General features: G+C 36.0%; 1 protein-coding gene across 1 annotated transcript in view; it reads right to left on the bottom strand.

Moving 5' to 3' along the window:
• Nucleotides 1-17406, bottom strand: part of LOC136027528 (zinc finger MYND domain-containing protein 11-like) — a 447024-nt gene that overhangs the window by 319574 nt on the left and 110044 nt on the right. The gene's annotated exons all lie outside the window — the stretch shown is intronic.

The following is a 17406-nucleotide window of genomic DNA, read 5'->3' as shown; positions in this document are numbered from 1 at the left end:
ATACTTTAGCGTAAAGAGTGAGGTATAACGAAGAGGTAAACCCCTCATGTACGTAATAATTTTTGTTCGTTTTAAGTTTTAAAGCTGCTCCTTACTTTCAGTAGATAAAACTTCATATTTATTTTTTCATTGTTTTTTTCAAATAATGCTAGAAAATCATGCACCCCCTTCATTGAAATTCTCTTCCCCCATGAGAAGTTCCTCCATGGAAATATCCTCCCACATAACCCCTCCCCTCAACTCTCCTTCGTAAACCAAAAAAAAAAAATCCCCCTGAAAACATCTGTACACTTCCCAGTAACCATTACTATATGTAAATGCAGGTCAAAGTTTGTAACTTGCAGCCCCTCCCACGGGGACTGCAGGGGAGTAAGTCTTCCCCAAAGACATAGTTATTAGGTTTTTCGAATATGGTGAATAAATGGCTATCTCAGAATTTTGATCCGGTGACTTTTGGAAAAAGAGCGTTGGAGGGAGGCTAGGTGCCCTCCAATTTTTTTCGTTCACTTAAAAAGGGCACTAAAACTTTTAATTTTAGTCAGAATGGGCCCTCTCGCGACCACTCGGTCGATAAGATCACTCCTGGGAAAAAAACAAAACAAATAAACACGCATCCGTGATCTGTCTTCTGGCAAAAAATGCGAAATTCCACATTTTTGTAGATAGGTACTTAAAAAACTTCTACAACCAGGTTCTCTGATACGCTGAATCTGATGGTGTGATTTTCGTTAAGATTGTATGACTTTTAGGGGGTGTTTCCCCTTTTTTCTTAAATGAGGCAAATTTTCTCTGGCTTGTAACTTTTGACAAGTATAATTGATCTTGACGAAACTTATATATTTAAAATCAGCATCAAATGCGATTCTTTTGATGTAACTATTGGTATCAAAATTCCATTTTTTAGAGTTTCGGTTACTATTGAGTAACCGAATTCGCTCCTTGCTACAGTTCGGTACCACGAACTGTTGGATTTTTGGACATTTTCGTGTATAATTTACTGGTCGAGGTGGACACTCATGTTCTTTAATATTTTTCTTAACATTTGACATCTGACGATCGATGTCTCTTTGTGACTCTAGTCTAAGCCTTGACATTAATATATTTGATAAAAGATAAGAATTAGAACATTTCCTTGTATTTTCTTTATTATGACTTCCATTATTCTTAATTTTTTTTTCTGTGTAAAATTCATAAACTTGATGGTTACCTAATTCCAGCTCGCTATTTTGGATATAATTTTGTTCATGAAAATCTTGCTAATACCCAAGGCTGTATCCAGGAAGTTTCCCCCCGAAATGTTTTTTTCCAAATCGTAAAACGTAACAAAAATGAACATAAAAAAAAAATTATGCCTTTTTTTACAACCCCTCCCCCCAAAAAAAACCTTGATAAGACCCTGCTAATACCATTCGATTTTCTATTCTTTTTATTGTCTTTTTTATGTCCCAATAGTGGCAAGATGGGTATATGTGTACTTTTAACTTCGGACTACCAAATAATTATTTTCTATGTAAAGTTTGTATTCTTAGACTAAATCGGCATATTGGCTAGTTCTTTGATTATTTGTTTTTGCGTTTTGTGTTGCCAGGTATATCATGAATGCCTTATGTGTAGTAAGTACTCCACGTACAAAAAAAAACAAAAAAAAGAAAGAAAAAAAAACAGAAAACAGAAAAAAATGATAAAACTAAAAGCTAAACCATTGCTGAAGTTAATTTTCAGTCATTTATCTATGACAACAAATCAGATGTTTCGGCAACCATCTTCTAATGATAGCCAAAAAGATTAAATTAGGAAACAGCGATGACTATTGACTAGTTGGCGATGACTAGATGACTATTTGGACCCCAGTCACTTTTGACTTTAAGAAAGTTAGTACAACTTTCAATTTTCGATCAGATGTATCCGCATATTGACTTTCGCACGTATATGATGCAAGGGTTTTACACCATTATGTTTTATGTTAACAAGGATCACCTTACATGACATATCATAGGAGAAACAAAAACTGCTCTCTAGTTGTTAGATCTGTTAGATTGTTGTCAGGTTCTAACGTTGTAAAGACTGTCTTCAACATAGTTATAAGAATGGATTGTACAGTCACAGAAACGATTACAGTGAAGTTTACACAAAAATGTTTACATGTTTTATATTAACAGGGATCATCTCGGAGGGTATATCATAGGAGAAACAAAACCGCCCTCTGATTATTAGATTTGTTAAACTGTTATTAGATTCATAGGTTGTTTGACTGTCTTCGCATTGCTTTAAGAACAGATTTCACAGTCACGCATACGATTACAGTGAAGTTCACAGAAACAAATACAAAAAAGAGTTAAATTTTAAAAGGACATAATTGGTCGAATGGGAAACATCCACGGCACGTCATTAACAAGGATAATGAGACGAGTATCCATCTACTCGTTGATGGGGGTTAAATATTTTTGTTTAATTTGACCAACTTCAGTCGCCAATATTATTTTACCCTCCATGACTACTTAGAAACAAAAGCCCGGTTTGACGGTTTTAATTGTGACCATGATCCTTGGCATTCAGATGCTATTGTCAAAAAAAGTTATGTTTCCGACAAAATCCCTGCTATAATCGGTATGATGAGAGCATCCATTATATATAGTGACATAGATCGAGCGCCGTATTTGCTGGAACATTGTCATTGCTTTTCCAGGACTGTTTTCGCTCTGGAGCCCTTCTGTACGCATGGAAATCCGCCTTTGTCATTCCTATGCCCAGACGGATGGCGTTTTAACGAGTGAGGGCTCACTTAGGTGTATTAGTCTCATCAGTATTGAGAAAGTTAGTGCGTTTCCAATTATGCACTTTAACAGAACCTGAAGTCAAATGACTATTTAGGCGACCACCAGTTTGGATTTCACCGGAAACTTTTTATGCTTTGCTCCTTAATAGCTAAGTCCCAGTAGTGGATTAAGATTCAACGCGTCTGAGAACCTTACTGCAGAAGTTTCAAGGTCCTATCTGCAAAAATGTAGAATTTTGTATTTTTGCCAAAAGAATGATCACGGATATATGTTTATTTGTTTGTTTTTCATCGTTGTTTTCTCCCAGGGGTGATCGCATCAAACCAATAGCCCTAGAATATCGGAAAATGACTCATTTGAATAGAAATTAAAAGTTCTAGTGCTCTTTTCAAGCGGCCAAAAAGATTGGAGGAAAACTAGCCCCCCTCCCACCCCTTTTTTCCTCAAAGTCATCCGATCAAAATTTTAAAATAGACATTTTGTTCAGCATTGTTGAAAGGTCGAATAGCTATGCTTTTTGAAATAACATGACCCCCCCCCCCAAAGTCCTTGGGAAAGTTTTTTAAGTTATAAATTTTGTCTATTGCTTACGTATAGATTTGATATTGGGAAATTTGTATACATTTTTCAGTCGGGTGGTGGTCAATTTTCTGCTTGGGACATTTTTAATGGTGAGGGAAGTTTCCAAGGAAAATTTTACACCGGGTGAGAATTCCTGAACTTGTCAGAATTCCTGTACGAATTTCTTTTTATTAGTTTTGATTTCACTTTGCTGACTCAACTTTATAGTTGGAGATATTAAGGAAAAATGTCCGGAAATAAATTTTAGCCGGTTTGGAGTTGTCTAGAGTTTGTTTCCGCAGGAGGGGGATTTTTCACGGGTGAAATCCCCCAGAGGGAATTTCCTGCGAGAACAACTTTCTAATGGGGGGAGGGAGATTTCTTAGAAAATTTTTCTACAGGAGAGGGGATTCCTGGCAAGATTTTAAAAACAATCTTTTCGAATGAAAGTGCACTAAGAATAAATTTTCACCTGGAACCGTCTGCAAGAATTTTTCTCTGGGAATGTTCAGCTAGGATTAAATTATCTGAGATGAATTTTTATCGCTTGGCGTGGGGGGGGGTGTATTTTACGTGGGAATTACTTTTCATGGAGGGATTGTCCGTAGGGAGAAGGAATTCTCAGCTGAAAGTAAGGAGAAACATCAAAACTTAAGAAGAACAGGAATTATTGCTTATATGAAGGGGGCAACCTTCTCCTCAATACCTAGATCTTTACGCTAAAGTTTTACTTTTTGGCCCAGCTCTTTAAGAACGACCACTGAAACACACGGGCGTTTTAATTAGAATAATAATCTTTTTTAAATGTTCTAAAAATAACTTTGGTGTGAAGAGCGAGGTATCAAGGAGAGGGCAACCTCCTCATGAAAGTACTAATTTCTATTCGTTTTAAGTTTTGATGTTGCTCCTTACTTACAGTAAAAACACTCATTTTAATTTAATATAAATGAAATTACGGCATTTTTGTTAAGAGGAAAATAAATGTATTTAGTTTCTCTGTAAAAATCGACAAACACCCGTTTTCGTCTTTGATTGCTTTGGTTAATATGATTTATGATAGAAAACGAGCAGTTTTCTGCTAGCAAAATAAAAAGACATTGGCCAGGAACCAGGAACAGTTTGGTTTATTACTCATAAAAAATGGCATGGCGGGATAATTATGCAAATTGCGAATTGTTTTACTGTGACATAATCCAAATAAACTTTAAGGCTTTCTTTCAAAAAAGCAACCATGAAGAAAAGAAAATCAAAGCCACGCGCCTGCTTCTTGATAGGAGTGAATACAATTTTTTAGGGGGGGAGATGGGCTGCCTTATTGACATTTTTCGTATTTTTACCCCTGTAGTTAGTGTAACTTTTGATTTTTTAGGGGGTGGGGAGGCTACAGGAAAAGTGCTACAGGATATTTCCTAGTTACGCGCAGACAAAGTCACCCACAGTTCATCCACGGAGGTGGCTTTTTATTTTGTATTGAGGTTCATCGTTTGAGGTTCATTTCGTTTTACGGACTTTAATCCATTTTTAAGCGCGAAGGACAGTGACAGGGAGGTGGGGTGCCAGGGAGGAATGGTGGTGGAATAGTAGGGAGGAAGGAAGGTTCTCAACGTAAGGTAAAGAGCCATATTAAGAGCCTAAAAAGAGCAAAAAACTAAGTCTTATGATTATTATATGCAGCGCAATAGTGCTGTCTAAGTATAGAGTAATATGGTGTAATATGTAATATGGTAATAGTAATATGGTATAGTAGTATGGTATAGAGTAATATAGAGTAATATGGACAATTCATTTTTTTTTTTTTTTTTTATTTACTTTTTTTCGTTTGTTTTAGACTAGGGCACTTCGTATCGAAGAAGTTGTCATAGAAATTTCAAAAAGTGCTCGTTTGATTGGAATTTCAAATGGCTAGACCCCTTTTAATAGTAGAAAGTAATTTTAGGTCAACTAACCCCCCTTCCACGCCCACCATTTCCCAAACACATCCAATCGAAATTTTGATATTACTATTGTGTTCACCTTAGTTTAAAGGTCCGGTATTTGTGTCTTTGAGAATGACACCCTCCCTCCACAGCCATCAGGGCAAGGGTTTTCAGTTATGCCCTGGGGTCATATACGGTTTATATAGAAAGGGTGATCGTATAACTTCAGAGGGGGCTCATTGGACTGGTAATCAGAAGTTCTAAAGCCATTTATAAGATTTAGAGGGGTTGGAGGGGGGATACCCCCCACACCTATTTTTCCGAAATGCATCTGATATAAATATTGAGATGACCGTTTGTTGTAGTAAAAACTTCGAAAAAGGTTCATTTGATTGGAAATTGAAGGGGCTAGTGACTCTTTTAATATTTGAAAGTGATTGGAGGGAAACTAACCTCCTTCCCACGTCCAAACGCATCCCAAACACATCCAATCAAAATTTTGAGATAGCCATTTTTTTCAGCGTAGTCCAAAATATGCCTTTGAGGATGACAACCTTCCCACAACCCTCAGGGCCAGGATTGTAAGTTATGCCCTGGGGGAATATCAGGTTTTTTAAAGAAAGGGTGGTCATGTAAACTTCGAAGGGGGCTTATTGGATTGGTAATCAAAAGTTTTAGTACCCTCTTTAAGATTCAAAGTGATTGGAGGGCAAATACCCCCCCCCAGCACACCCACACACACACGCACACACCTTGTATTTTTCCAAAAGGCTTTTGATGGAAATTTCTTAATGACCATTTGTTGTCGTAGACAGTCCAAAAAAGGCTCATGTGATTGGAAACAAAAAGGGCCTTTTTAAAAGTCAAAAGCACTTGAAGGGCAACTAGCCCCCACCACCGATCAATTCCCAAAACACTTCTAATCGAAATTTTGAGATTGCCATTTTTTCAGCGTAGTTGAAAAGTCTGGAAACTATGTCCATGCGCAAGGTTCTTAAGTTATTCCCCGAGGGCATATAAGATTTTTATGGAAAGGGTGGTCGAATAATCTCCAGAGTGGTCTGTTGGACTGGAATAATCAGATGTTCTAATTTCCTATTTAAGAGTAAAAGCGATCAGTGGCAGCCCCCCACCCTACGTCTTATGTACCACAAATGCATCCGATAAAAATTTTCAGATAGCCATTTGTTCAAAAATAGTCCAAAGAGCTTATAATAAGGCCTTTGGGGTGGGCAGAATCCCCCAGAGTCTGGGGGTAAGGGTTGTAAGCTAATCCCCAGGGTTATTTAATTTTTTTGTGGAAGAGGTGGTTCTGTGAACTTTGGGAGAGGCTCATTTGACTTGAAATGTATAGTTCTAGTTCCCCTTTAAGAGTGCAACGATTTAGATGCTATGTTATCACTTTCTGTTTCCTTTTTTTTTGAATATTCCGTTTGTTAAGTTTTTATATGTAATAGCAATCTTTCTAGCTCTCTCAGTGTTCTAATTTTCCGATTTTTTTTCAGTTTCCTAATTTTTTTTTCTTTCTTTTTGTTACCTAAAAGCACGGTTTTGACTTTGACCAATGATGGTTTAAATTCATTCTACTATTGATCCATGAGAATATACCAATGAAAAGTTCACACATTGTGCAAACAATGCAAACAAATTTCGTGCAAACAATATCACTGTCTAATTTTAATATCCGACTGAAACACCCAACGAAACCGTCAGCGAAACACGTACCGCCACCTAAAAAGGAATTGCTGAAAAGTTAATTTTTTGATTAGGAAAATTATATCACTTTCTTATCATGAAGTGCACTTACACGTTCTTTGGATGATTTGTAGCACTTTTCGGACCCAATTTGTATTAGACACAAGCTGATATGTCAATTCCTATAGTTACGGTCGATTTCATGATGTTATTATCATTCGTTTTGCCGGAGACAAGTTCAGGCCATGAATTATTCCATCGACAGCCATGACGACGAAAGCCACCAATTGGTCAAAATCAGCTTTGATCGTATCAGATTGACCACTGAGATTTAATCTAACAGCCACGCCATTTTTCCATCCTGGGTCTTGAATCAGAGTTACTTTGAAACAAAGGTATCCTGTGGCCTTCAGTTGGCATGTCTGGGCGACGACAGACAACCCCATCTGATCAGGAAGACTCATTCTTAGACTGTGACTCAAGCAAGACCAGTTGTCCAGGAGTTCTATTAGGATTATCAGGGGTTTGATCAGGATTTTGTCATCAAAGAAGATTTTAAACGAGTGAATTTGATATACTTACATGAACTGACATCATCTTTACACAGTCCTAAAAAGGGCTTATGCCAGATTTGCCTCTCACTCACTGAGATCATTTGTCTCGGCTTTTTCTACAATTAGCCATGGCTTGATGCTCACAACTAGGCTGCTTGATTTCAATTCAAAATGGTTTACAAAATAGTTAAAAATGGCTAGCTAAAAATGAAGAAGACCAAGACAAAAATGTCCACAAATATCTGTTAGCTTACAGCTCGTAGGCTAGCTAAAAAGGAAAAAGAAGAAGGTGTTCATAAATATTCGAAATACTGCAGGCTAGCTTATCCCCCAGCCCATAGGCTATCCAAAAAAGAATAAAAATATAGTTCCTAAGAATATCTGATGGGCTACAGGCCCGGCTAGCCGGCTCTACACAGGCTAGCTAAGAAGGAAGAAAAAGAAAAATGTATGCAAAAATATCTAATTTGTTGCAGGCCCAGGTTATCTAGCAGCACACAAGCTAGCGAAAAAGGAAGAAGAAGAAAAAAGCGTCCACAAATATATGATGTGTACTACATGCTAGGTTAGCAGGATGTCCATAAGGTAGCTAAAAAAGAAGAAAAAGGAAAATATGTCCAAAAATATCTTATTTGCTATAGGTTAAGTTAGCTGCCTGACACAAGCTAGCTAAGAAGAAAGAAGAAGAAAAAATCATCCACAAATATTGGATGTGCTACAAGCTAGGTTAGCTGACTGCACATAGGCTAGCTGAAATAGAAGAAGAAAAAAAGTGTCCTCAAATATGCTTCCAGTGTCCTTTGACTAAGGCTGGTCTTTTATTTTTGACCTAACATAAAAAAAAGCAAAAAGGGAGATTAAGAAAATACAAAAATATATTTCTAATTGGGCTTATTATACTGTACAATTACTTCCTACAACCTATAACTAACAATATATTGTAGCAACAAGTTACCTGAGGCAAAAACAACACCGGATGCACCTGTCCCACCCCAATTTGTCCAAAGCTTTCTCTCTTTAATAATTCCTATGAAGTTTCTATTTTCTTTAAATGCTTCCTCATCGCCTCTTCTCTATAAAACGTAAACTTGCCAATAACATTTCAAGGCATACCTAGAAAATTAGCCAGACATTGAAGCAACCGGCGAAACGGTGGCTGCTTTAACCGAGTAAATTGAAATCGTGGTAATGCAAAACAGGACCAGTCTTCGTTTCTTGCGTACAGTTATTCTATGGTTCATTTCAAAGAGTGTGGATGACTTCTAAGAGTGTAAACTAGTAACGTCAATTGGGAGGAGGGCCCATCGCCTTCTTAATTTTTTGTTTTCCCCCTGGGATTTTCAAAATATCCTTTTTGGGGGTATTTTCATTGAACAAAAACTTTTTCTTTGTATTTTCATTGAAAAAAAATGGAAAAATGACAACTTTGCTCACCCTAGGTACTGGAAAATTCTTTACTTTCCCCTAAATTTCCGTAAACTGAAGCCATTGTAGTAGACTTGTGCTAGTCTCATAAAAAAAATTCACCACCGTCATCTAGCGTGCAGGGTTTCAGGTGTTTTTCCAAGCTTTGCATTTTTTTTTTTATCCTTTTTTTTAGAAACTGAGATAAATACTACAGCAAGATTGCCACTTACTGTTACATTAATATTTCCAGCTACACTAATTTTGCTTTATTATTAAATTGAAAGGGTGCCAAGAAATATTCAAGCCAAAGGGTGTTGGTAATTTTTAGTTTCGACACTAGTGCCAGCACTCTTATAGGTTACCCATACTCTTTGGTTCATACAAAGGGCTTAGGAAGTAGCTGAGTAGTGCTTGATGGCGTTGATTTTTATTTTTGTTTGAGACAAACTCATTTCCTCTAATTGTTTTTAATACTCTTTGCCTATGCTGATTTGTCACCTTCAGACGCCTCAGAATACTATTAACACCAACTAATGCTGTGTCAAGTGATCGTTTCAGTTCTGGCATTAAACATCTTAGTAAAGAGATTCGTTACACAAAATACGGTGATTAGAGTGCTTAAGAAAAATATATACAAATCTAAGTCCAATTATTGAAATAGATACAATTTTTAAACAAGCGAATTTGGTAAACAATATTAATTTGTTAATTAATATTTAATAATTTAATGTAAATACAAATTTAATAGTTGAATGAGCAAAACTGAGAAAAAGTAGTTTAAATTTTGCTGTGAAAGATACTTAAAAAGTGATGACTTTAAGATATCCATCAAAGACAGTAACAAATTTTCCCTTTTTGTCATGGAAGGGTGGGCGTCAACTTTTGAAACTCAGTTTTGATTTTTTTTTTTTTTTTTTTTTTTCTTTTTTCAGTAAATAACAGATTTGTATATGTTTTTATTTTATGGTCCTTATTTCAGGAATGGGAAACCAAAAGTAGTAGGCTAGACGACACAAATAGGTGCACTTTACGTCTATAATTTGTCCATGAGATTGTTTGGATCAATCTTGCCCCCCCCCCCCAAGAAACTTTTTTTTAATAAAATGAAAGTTTCTATTGGCCTCCAAGAATTAGGAATTTGCAAAATTTGGTTTTTGGGAGTTCCAGTTGAGTATGCAAGAGGTTGCAGCAAACCTCGGGAGTTGTAGAAAACGAGAAATTTATCTCTTCTTAAATAGGAATCTTTCTACCCCCACTTGATGTCTCGCTAATGGTCTTTAATCTCCTCTTTAGAGGTTTTGGTATTTTGTCAAAGGACTATTTCATTTTTTTTCTATTTCAGATGGAATATCATTTATGTGATTCTTATCGTTCATGGTGTTGGTAACCTTATACCGTGGAATATGTTCATCACGGCCAAAGACGTAAGTCCATTTTCTGACATAATTTTTCCGTCTTAAAAAATGTTCCGTTCAGAGGTTAAGTTGATCAAGTCTGTAGAATAAACTTCTGAGGTTTTACAACAATTATTTAGAAACAACTTTCAAATATCTCGCAATTGAACTTCATTTTTCTTATTTCTTGGGAAATTGTCAGTTTTGTAAAATTTCTGGATAAATCGTATCCTTTTGTAAAATTTGCTAAGTTGGTAAATAAGCTAGAGAAGAGTTTAGAATCAAATATCTCAATTTATTATAAAACTCATCAAATCTATGGAATACCCTGCGGAAGAGCGTGAAATTTTGCATTTTGTTCTAATTTTTCAATTCCAATTTTTAGTAAAATTTATCAAGTCTAAAGAACAAACTACAGATGAGTTCAAAAACAATTATGAAAAGATGAACTTCAAATATCTCATACCTGAATATAGTTTCTCAGGTTGTTTTTTTTTTGTAAAATCGACTAAATTTTGAATTTTTATAAAAAGCTTTAGATGGAAAAAATATCGAGTCTAAAATATCTTAAAAGTAAATTTTTAAAATTAGACAAAGGTATGATTTTAAAGGTAATTGAAAGAAACAAAGATTATATAAAAAATTTAGATATTGATAGCCAACTGTCCACTAAATATTAAATTATTGCGTTTTATCGGTAGTATGGGAAAACAAAAAATAAAATTAAACTGGGCAAACAGCCCTTCTCTAAAGTTCACTCATTTTTCAAACACAATTCAATCAAAATAATGCAAGAGCCGTTTTGTTCAGAATGGTAGAAAGATCCAGCAACAATGTTTTTAGGGATATTGGGCTAGTCAGACCCTCACAATTATGTAATTGGCCCATTATGCTTTAAAAAAATTACTTTAAAACTAAATTAAAAGGCATTGTATTTATGATTACCAATAAGCTTCGTCAGCAATGTATTGAGAACGACTGGGGGTATTAAGTTGAAAATTTTGGGGCTACTACTTTTACTGCTTCCACTATTACAATTTAAACAAATAAAAAGAGTGTAAGCATATGTAAGTTGTAAAAGAGGGTAGATAGAATATTTTGGGAATGATATTAAGCTTTATTTTTCAGGTCAACTTGAGGAGGTATACAAATGAAATTAAAAAATACCATTTGTGTCAGTGTTAAAAATTATTGAAAAAGTTTCTCCAACATACAAATAACAAGTCAAGCTATGGATTCTTATAGAAAAAGAGCCAAAAAGATATTGAATATTTTTATTTATGAAAAAGACCAAGTCAATAAAAATGAACAAAAAATAATTTAAAAAATGTTTCCCACAAAAGAAGTTTTTCAAAGATAAGTAAACTAGTTCCAGTAAGCCAAAACGAGCAGAAATAAAGTCTAATAACCTTCAAAGCGTAAAACTACCATAAATCACCATCAATAAATAAATGAAACTAAAAAGGAACAGAAATTATAATAAATAACCAAGTCAAACACAAAACGAAAAAAATTAACATAATTCTTATAAAAAAAACCGAAAAGATATAAAAAAAAATTCTTGAAACAGTCTATGTCAATAAAATATGTTTCAAATGTTTTCACTTTTTTACTTTAATAAATATAAAATTATTAAAACTTTGAGGAGCAAATATCAGTATATGTAAATCAAACTTAACAATCCACAGTTATTTGTTTTTTGTAATAGTTACAGCAGTAGCTGCAACCTAGTAAAGAGTGAACCACAGCACATAGTAGCCAAAAGTTTAAAAACAAATTTTTAGAAAAAACTGCCTAGTGAAGCTGCCATCTGACACTAAATCCGGAATGGTAACTATTGTTTTGGTTAGTCTTAAAAGTAAAATTTTATTGATGATTCTGAAAAAGAGCCCGAAATCTGTCTAAAATGGCGTCAGATTGAAATAAAAATAGACCGTTGGCATCAGTTAATTGAAAACCTTTAGTAGGATAATACAGTCCTCCACCTTGAGCACCAAGGAAAATTACTTTTTTGTATCCGGGTAGCACTCATGTATTTCCTTTTTTTTCCACCAGGACTAGCGAATGACAAGAACATTATAAAGAGATGCTTCATGCTCCTTTGAACGAAAATTAAACTTACTAGTACCCTTTTTAAGTAACTGGATGGATCAGAGGACAACTATCACCCTCCCCTAAAGGCTCCATTCCCCAAAGTTATGCAATCAAAATTTTTAGAGAGCTCTTCTGTTTAACATAGGTCAAAGGTCAACTATCTACAGTTTTTGTGACTATGTGACCCTCCATAGTCTTTGGGGGAAGGGTTGTACGTTGTATCGGTATGGGCGTATTGTCATTGGGCGTATTGGTATCACAAGTGTCTTGCAGATTTTTAATAGCTCATATAAAATATATTGTTCATATATACGTCCTTGCTAGACATTCCACCATCAGTAAGTTGCAAATGGAACTGAAAACGGCACTTTTGGTGCCATGTCTCAAGTAGAAAAGCTGAGGTTTTTCCGACTTCTTCTGCGAGTTTTCCGAAATCGGGTAGGGGCAGTTGTGTGACAGATGTCGTACCGGCTTCTAGCTTCTCATAGAACGGGGGCCACTCGTCCTCTTGCGGAGTACTTTTGGGGGCAATCATCTTTTTTGTTGAAACTCTTTTCCAGAATTCCTGGGAATCTTTTGTCTTATAAAGATGCGCGAGTTCATTTTGTTCCCGCCATCGAAACTCTAGTTTCTTCATTTTTATCTCTTATATAATCTTTTTGTTTATGCTCTTTTCTTTTACTTCTATAATGTCAGATCAACTCAAGTTTCTCGATTTCTTTTTCGGATTTTTTTAACATATTCTAGCAGATGATTTAATTTTTTTTCCATTCACATTAATTGTCGAAAAACCTGCATTTTTGTTTCCCTTTCTTTTACATCTTTTAAAGTAAAGGACTCAGTATCAGCTCAGCAATTTTTGAAGAAAATTCATTTACACTTCCCGTATTTTCCTAAATCTCACATGCTAGGGCATTCAACTGTCGTGCCATCGGCTCTGAGCAAAAATACTCTTTTACACATTTCACATCTTTTTCCATCCACTCACATAGTATTCTTGATTTTACCAAAGGCATTCAACTGTCGTGCCATCGGCTCTGAGCAAAAATACTCTTTTACACATTTCACATCTTTTTCCATCCACTCACATAGTATTCTTGATTTTACCAAGACAGTGCTGCTTGTTCCTGTTCCAAATGTCTGATGCTTTAGTTTTTCTCTTTTCCGCTGATTTTTACTAATATTTGTCGACTGAAAATAAAAAATCAATGAAAAATAGTCTAAACCTACAAAATTTACTATCTCAAGGTATAGGGACTCGGGTGCGGGCCCACTGTCCACCAAAACATAATCAATAATACTAAAATGCATTCCAGGAATGCAGGTAAACTCACCACTTTCCACATCCTTTCCAAACCTTCCATTTCCAATGACTAGACCAAAATTCTCCGCAAATACCCAACAATTTCCTTCCCCATTGGTTTACTTTTCTTTTCACATCTTGGCTCCTTCTTGGAATTTTGCACCTTTCTGGAATCCTCAGTGATGTAATATTATTTCCTGAAAGAGAAACAAGGCCGATTTCTGGTCTTTCTGACGTATAAGCATTTCAATCACCCATCAAAACAAAATACTCTTCACAATGTTTTCTCCGTAAATATTCCAAACCATTTTCAATCAAAGTCTGCGTACCTTCTTTCATATAATTGCTATTTAGTGGAGCAACAGTAATACAACCTAGGAGTATCTTCTATCCATCATGACACTTAAGGTTTAACCAAATAATGTTCTCAGATTTACTGTGTTTTCTATGACAAACTGCGAAGTTCTGCTTTATCACAAAAACCGCGACTCAACCGTAAAAACGTGTGTTTTGGGAATTTGCCAGTCAGCAGGGAAAACTGTGTAATCTTTAACCGACAGATATTACGAGGGCAGGGACCATATCTCAATCAAACATGCTACATAACACTTCAAAAAGACTCATTTAGACACTGCTGTTTTTACTCATTAGGCCTTGGACGTTCCATGTCATAAACTGAATTTGTTGCACATGGCCTTCTTCCTATTCCTGGAAGTTGAACGGGTTCCTCCACTTATTTCTGACTGAGCGTTGGGGGGGTTTTAGACCAAGGCCTCCATTTGGTGGGTCACGAGTTATGTTCCGACGATCCAGCCTAAGACGATATTTGGGGCTGGGTATCTCTTCTAAACCTCGTCTACTCGTGATTCCTCTCACTCCAGATCTCTTACCGTCTGTCTGGCTAATAGCCTGGTTGTGTGTAAATTTACCGCTGCGAGTTTTCGAGTTTACTTCCTCTATTTGATACCCCCCTCACTTTTTGTTTCTGCGTTTGAGTCAGTGTACTCTTGATCTTGAAATCGCGCAAGTTTTTTTGTTTTATTTCTTCGGTTTTTCTAAATTTTTCTGATTCATGGTCGTGTTTGAACAATTCACCGTCCAAAAATAAACGAGGTCCCCCGAATTTCACCTCACGGTTCCCCTCGAATGCTTTCTGTAAAAGTAGTTTCAGAGCATTGCGAGCAATTCTCTCGGTCCGTGTATAGTCCGAAGCTAGTGAGATACCGCAACTCTGAACGCAAACTGAGTTTTGCAAAATCATATTTCACAAACATTTTGTTGTGAATTTCATTGAAACTGGACGGATTTCTCACTGCTTTTTAGTGTTCAAGCGGAATGCATCATTTATATATATCCCTGATCTCAATTTGTGGCCAACAGCCGGAAATAACCTCACTGATTTCCTCAGCAATCGGTCCTCTAGGTTGGCTTAGGGGTATGAAGTTATAAAAAGTCAGGTTCGACTGTTTTGCTTCTATTTCTAACTACTCTGCGTGCCTCTACGATTCGTCTATTTTTTTTCTAGATGTCTTCCGTGGTTTTATATTGCGACGCATCATTTTGTTTCATCTGGGAGGATATTGTCTGCTATTCTTCCGCTATTGACGCGAGCTTAAAAAGGCCCCCAAGCTGGTTTTCTATATTTTTCAGACGATGTAGAATATCCAGATTTGTTTCCTGTTGGTCAGACATTTTTTTTATTTTAAAATTAATTGAAACTTACTTATATCAAATAAGGAAAGGCCAGCACAAGCAGTGACAATCACTTTATGGTCAGTGGCCTGATGGGACATGGGACCTGCCTGGCTTATTTCCCACCGTACTCCAACATCCAACAAATCTGGTTTAGAATTTCACAATTGTTCGCAAACAAAAGTCACTCCGCAATGTCCAAGCCTTCCTCTCTCTATGTTTGCCTTAATGATATAGCTTACTGATATTTATAACATAAAAGTAAAAGTTTGATCATCTCCCTTATCATTTCCTAAATTTTTCAAATGAATATATTCAGTTATTCCTGTGTTGTACCCTTTTGACAATCCCTATACACATAACGTACTTTGATTTAGTAACACTTGCTCAACCCTCTCTGAAAGGTTCACCTTTATACCCCTCGTCTTCTTGGAAGGTAAAATTCAATCATGCCTACCTTTCTCAATAATATATACTCTGTGTAAACAATGAACGAAATACATAACTTACAGCCCTTATCCTGAGGACTGTGTGGAGGTTGACATCCCCAATGATAGACCTTTCAACAATGCTGAACAATTTAGCTCTATTAAAGTTTCCATCGGATATGTTTTGGGGAATGATCGAAATAGGTAAGGGGGGTTGACGTGCCTCCATTCACTTTTGACTCATAAAAGTTGACTTTTAATTACGATTAAAATGTTTTTACTTTTTTAACTGTAACAAAAAAAATTTTAAGCTTTAAGGAATAAATATCGGTATATATACACTAAACTGACAATCCAGAGCCATTTTTTCAGTAAAGTGCAAATTATGTTCTGGTCTTGACAGGGTATAAACGTTGTCAAAGACAGAATTTCCAACTTTCAACTATGCTGAAAAAAATGGCTATCTCAATTGGGAATTCCCATCAATTTTAAAAAGGACACTAGAACTTCTGATTACCGATCCAATGAGTCCTTCCGAAATTTATATGACCACCCTTATTATATAAATCCTACATGCCCATAGGGCATAACTTACTACCCTTTCTTTGAGAGCTGCGGGGCTTGTAATCCTCAAAAAGACAATTTCTGGACCTTTCAAATACTTTGATAAAAATGGCTATCTTAAAATTTTGATCAGATGAATTTTAGGAAAATACGAGGTTTGTGTGGGGAAAGGGGGTATCCACCCTCCAGTCACTCAGAATCTTAAAAAAGAGCGCTAGGAGTTCTTATTACTAATCCAATGAGCCCCTTCCGAAGTTTATACGATCACCCTTTCTACATACACTTTATATACACCCAGGGCATAACTTAAAACCCTCGCTCTGAGGGCTTTGGGAGGGTTGGCATCTTCAAAACCTTCATTTACGTTGAACAAAATGGCTATCTAAAAAATTTTGATTCGATTTGTTCTGGAAAATGATGGGCTTGGGAGGGGGGTTTGTTGCCCCCCCCCAATCACTTTAGACAATCAAAAAGGGCATTAGCCCTTTCAATTTCTATTTGAATAAAGCTTTTTCGAAGCTTCTACGACAAGAGCATTTCAAAATTTCTATCAGATGCGTCTCGGAAAAATACAAGGCGTGTATTTGTGGGAGTGGTGATACCCACCCTCCCATCACTTTGAATCTCAAAGAGGATACCAAAACTTCTGATTAACAGTCCAATAAGCCCCCTCTGAAGTTTGTACGATCACCCTTTCTATATAAGCCTTATATTACCCCAGGGCATAAGTTACAACCCTTGCCCTGAGGGTTCTGGGGAGGGGGTGGTTCATCCTCAAATGCATAATTTTCCCACCTTTCAATTACGTTGAACAAAATGGCTATCTCAAATTTTGATAAGATATGTTTGGGAAAATGGTAGCCGTGGGAAGGGAGTAAGTTACTTTCTAATCACTTTTGATTATTAAAAAGAGCGCTATCCCTTTCAATTTCCAGTTGAATGAGCCCTTTTTGAAGTTTTTATGACAACGTCTTCAATATAAAGTTCTATAGTCTAAAATAAAAAAAGTGAAAAAAATAAA

Source organism: Artemia franciscana, chromosome 5 (assembly GCF_032884065.1).
Source record: "Artemia franciscana chromosome 5, ASM3288406v1, whole genome shotgun sequence".
Taxonomy (NCBI): Eukaryota; Metazoa; Arthropoda; class Branchiopoda; order Anostraca; family Artemiidae; genus Artemia; species Artemia franciscana.
Note: the sequence above shows the minus strand (reverse complement) of the source record. Positions and strands in the feature narration are given on the sequence as shown.